The following is a 5,000-nucleotide window of genomic DNA, read 5'->3' as shown; positions in this document are numbered from 1 at the left end:
TGTGTGTGTGTGTGTGTGTGTGTGTGTGTGTGTGTGTGTGTGTGAGTGTTTTGTTCCATAGCAGAGCTGTGTTATGACTCCTGAGTTCCTGTTTCAGCTATGTGCTGTTTCCTGTCCTGTCCTGTCCTGTCCTGTCCTGTCCTGTCCTGTCTTGTCCTGTCCTGTCCTGTCCTCTCCTGTCCTCTCTTGTCCTGTCCTCTCCTGTCCTGTCCTGTCCCCTCCTGTCCTGTCCTGTCCTGTCCTGTCTCCTCCTGTCCTGTCCTGTCCTGTCCTGTCCTGTCCTGTCCCTGTCCTGTCCTGTCCCTGTCCTGTCCTGTCCTGTCCTGTCCTGTCCTGTCCTGTCCTGTCCTGCTCTGCCCTGGCCTGTCCTGTCCTGTCCTGTCCTGTCCTGTCCTTGTGGCTGGTGTGTACAGTCATGTGACAAAGTTAGGACACCCCCTGAAAACCGTTGTCTTTTTCAACATATTTAAATATATGGACATTTGATCTTCATTTGAACAATATTGAGAGATGGAGGTAACATGACTAAATAAATAAAACAGTAAAAAAAAAAAAAAAAGATTATAAATTGCAAAATAATTTTCTTGTGAGGAAGAAGTTAGGACACCCCCACTAAAATGCCTAAAATTAGAATCAAGTGGAAATGACTAGAACATTGCTAGAGAGGATTTTGGAGGAGCCTGTCTTATTTAAACCTCAGACATTTAGTCCGGAAAAAGTGGGGAACATTTAAAACAACTGCCAACATGCCTCATGTTCAGCCCAAGAGCAGACCGCAAGATGCTTAAAGAAGTCTCCAATGATCCTAAAATGTCATCACAGGACCTACAGGTATCTCTTGTCACAGTTGATGTTAAAATACATTCAGAACGAGACTAGACAAACACCAGGACTTCTGGAACAATGTGCTTTGGACGTATGAATTCAAAGTTTAATTATTTAGGAACAGTAACAGAAAACATGTTTGGCGCAAACCAAAGACAGCGTTTGAGCACAAGAACCTCAAACCAACTGTGAAGCGTGGGGGTGGACATGTCAAGGTTTGGGGCTGCTTTGCTGCAGCAGGGCCTGGCCAGCTCACCATCACTATGATTTATTTATTATATCAGAGGGTGCTTGAGGAAAATGTGAGACCATCTGTCCAAAAATGTAAGCTGAAGTGGATGCGGACCATGCAACATGACAACCACCCAAAAGTCAGTAAATCCAGTAAATCCACTAAGGAATGGCTCAAAAGAAAGAGTGAATGTGGAGAGTTCTGGAATGGCCCAGTCAAAGCCTGGATCTTAATCCTATTGAGATGCTGTGGGGTGATTTAAAAGGGGCTGTGCATGCAACACCCCTCAAACATCACACAGTAGAAAGAAGTCTGCATGGAGGAGTGGAAAAATGTTCTCCCAGTCGATGTCAGTCTAAATGAGGTTATCTCAGCCAAAGGGGGCAATACCAGCTATTAGGGCATGGGGTGTCCTAACGTTTTTTGTTATATAAATGATAACAAAGTTACATTTTCATTGTTTTTGGTTCAATTACATTACCTTTATCTATATATATATAGTTTGAAAGAAGATCAAATATTGGTATGTCCATATTTCTTAAAAAATAACAAAATATTTCATTTTTTCATATGATTGTGTGTGTGTGTTTCAGTGAAGGGCTGGCTGCTCTTTAACTGTGTAACTAAGTGCTTTTGTGGGTAATGAGTCCATTCACTGGTGACCTTCAGTGACGTCTCCTGACCTGGGCACTTGAGACGGATCAGAGACACCCAAGCAGGGAGGGGGGCTGGGGTAGAGAGATGGAGGGAGGGGGGCTGGGGTAGAGAGATGGGGGGACTGGGGGTAGAGGGATGGAGGAAAGGGGGACAGGGGTAGAGGGTTGGAGGGATGGAGGCCAGGGATAGAGGGATGGAGGGCAGGGATAGAGGGATGGAGGGTAAGGGTAGAGGGCTGGAGGACAGGGGTAGAGGGCTGGAGGGATGGGGGGACAGGGTTAGAGGGATGGAGGGCTGGGGTAGAGGGATGGAGGGATGGAGGGCAGGGGTAGAGAGATGGAGGGATGGAGGGCTGGGGTAGAGGGATGGAGGGATGGAGGGCTGGGATAGAGGGATGGAGGGCAGGGATAGAGGGATGGAGGGCAGGGATAGAGGGCTGGAGGACAGGGGTAGAGGGCTGGAGGGCTGGGGTAGAGGGATGGAGGGATGGAGGGCTGGGGTAGAGGGATGGAGGGATGGAGGGCTGGGGTAGAGGGATGGAGGGATGGAGGGCTGGGGTAGAGGGATGGAGGGCTGGGGTAGAGGGATGGAGGGATGGAGGGATGGGGTAGAGGGATGGAGGGCTGGGGTAGAGGGAGGGAGGGATGGGGGGACAGGGGTAGAGGGATGGAGGGATGGGGGATGGAGGGATGGGGGGAAAGGGGTAGAGGGATGGAGGAATGGGGGGACAGGGGCTGGGGAGGGGGGCTGGGGTAGAGAGATGGAGGGAGGGGGGCTGGGGTAGAGAGATGGGGGGACTGGGGGTAGAGGGATGGAGGAAAGGGGGACAGGGGTAGAGGGTTGGAGGGATGGAGGCCAGGGATAGAGGGATGGAGGGCAGGGATAGAGGGATGGAGGGTAAGGGTAGAGGGCTGGAGGACAGGGGTAGAGGGCTGGAGGGATGGGGGGACAGGGTTAGAGGGATGGAGGGCTGGGGTAGAGGGATGGAGGGATGGAGGGCAGGGGTAGAGAGATGGAGGGATGGAGGGCTGGGGTAGAGGGATGGAGGGATGGAGGGCTGGGATAGAGGGATGGAGGGCAGGGATAGAGGGATGGAGGGCAGGGATAGAGGGCTGGAGGACAGGGGTAGAGGGCTGGAGGGCTGGGGTAGAGGGATGGAGGGATGGAGGGCTGGGGTAGAGGGATGGAGGGATGGAGGGCTGGGGTAGAGGGATGGAGGGATGGAGGGCTGGGGTAGAGGGATGGAGGGCTGGGGTAGAGGGATGGAGGGATGGAGGGATGGGGTAGAGGGATGGAGGGCTGGGGTAGAGGGAGGGAGGGATGGGGGGACAGGGGTAGAGGGATGGAGGGATGGGGGATGGAGGGATGGGGGGAAAGGGGTAGAGGGATGGAGGAATGGGGGGACAGGGGTAGAGGGATGGGGGGACAGGGGTAGAGGGATGGAGGGACAGAGGGACAGGGGTAGAGGGATGGAGGGATGGGGGTAGAGGGATGGAGGGATGGGGGTAGAGGGATGGAGGGATGGGGGTAGAGGGATGGAGGGATGGGGGTAGAGGGATGGAGGGATGGAAGGATGGTGCACAAGAGTGGAACGATCACCAGGGGTGTGTGTGTGTGTGTGTGTGTGTGTGTGTATGTGTGTGGAGAGACAGGGGGTTCATCGGGGTAAGAGAGTGTGATATGGCCTATGGTTCTGATTGGTCCATTGAGGTTGAGGTATGCGCAGCTGACAGGATTATACCCATCGTTATTCAGATCAGGACGAAGGGAATTAATCCTCCAGCTATTTGCAGATGACGCAGTTGGGTGGGGGGGGTGTGGGTGTGTGTGTGTGTGTTGGTGTGGGCGGTGGGGGTGGGGGGGGGGGGGGCGTATTGATCAGATGGGATGGTGAGGACGAAGGCCACACACTGCCTGAGGGGAGATGGTTGGTGACCGTCTGGTATCACACAGTCAAGGGCAAGCATCCCCCCCCCCCTGCCGTCACCCTCCCCCCCACCTCCCGTCACCCCCTCCCCCCTCCCGTCATCCAGCCCTTGTTTGGTGTCACATGCTCAGGGGAGAGTCAGTGGTTATCAGGCCTAACACTGGATGGAGCTACTAGTCTATTCTACTCTACTGTAGTTTATTCGACTCTATTTCATTCTACTCTACTCTACTCTATTCTACTCAACTCTACTCTATTCTACTCTATTCTACTCTATTCTACTCTACTCTATTCTACTCTACTCTATTCTACTCTAATCTATTCTACTCTAATCTACTCTACTCTACTCTACTCTACTCTATTCTACTCTAATCTACTCTACTCTATTCTACTCTAATCTACTCTACTCTATTCTACTCTACTGTAGTTTATTCGACTCTATTTCATTCTACTCTACTCTACTCTATTCGACTCTATTTCATTCTACTCTACTCTACTCTATTCTACTCAACTCTACTCTATTCTACTCTATTCTACTCTACTCTACTCTACTCTATTCTACCCTACTCTATTCTACCCTACTCTATTCTACTCTACTCTACTCTACTCTATTCTACTCTACTCTATTCTACTCTACTCTACTCTACTCTATTCTACTCTAATCTATTCTACTCTAATCTACTCTACTCTACTCTACTCTACTCTACTCTATTCTACTCTAATCTACTCTACTCTATTCTACTCTACTCTACTCTACTCTATTCTACTCTAATCTATTCTACTCTAATCTACTCTACTCTACTCTAATCTACTCTACTCTACTCTATTCTACTCTAATCTACTCTACTCTATTCTACTCTACTCTACTCTATTCTACTCTAATCTACTCTACTCTACTCTACTCTACTCTATTCTACTCTATTCTACTCTATTCTACTCTATTCTACTCTACTCTATTCTACTCTATTCTACTCTACTCTACTCTATTCTACTCTAATCTACTCTACTCTACTCTATTCTATTCTACTCTACTCTATTATACTCTACTCTACTCTACTCTACTCTATTCTATTCTATTCTATTCTACTCTATTCTACACTACTCTATTCTACTCTACTCTATTCTACTCTATTCTATTCTACTCTACTCCATTCTATTCTACTCTACTCTCTGTTCTATTGTATTCTGTGTCTGTGTCACTCACAGTCACTCACAAGGCGTCTCAGAGTCAGAAAGCTGATCTAGAATCAGTGTCCCCTCCTGTCCATATCTCCTACTCTGAGACTGTATAAACACTTTAAACACTTTAAAGACTTACCCTCTTGCTTACTTACTCTCTTACTTGTAATGGACAAGAGC

The 5,000-nt window shown here is 49.3% G+C and overlaps 1 protein-coding gene across 1 annotated transcript in view; it reads left to right on the top strand.

The window, feature by feature from the left end:
- Positions 1 to 5,000, top strand: part of ppp1r13ba (protein phosphatase 1, regulatory subunit 13Ba) — a gene marked incomplete at its 5' end in the record, with an annotated part of 48,148 nt that overhangs the window by 11,149 nt on the left and 31,999 nt on the right. The window lies entirely within an intron of this gene.

This window comes from Nansenia antarctica (genome assembly GCF_963989245.1).
Source record: "Nansenia antarctica genome assembly, chromosome: 1".
NCBI classification, from domain to species: Eukaryota; Metazoa; Chordata; class Actinopteri; order Argentiniformes; family Microstomatidae; genus Nansenia; species Nansenia antarctica.
Note: the sequence above shows the minus strand (reverse complement) of the source record. Positions and strands in the feature narration are given on the sequence as shown.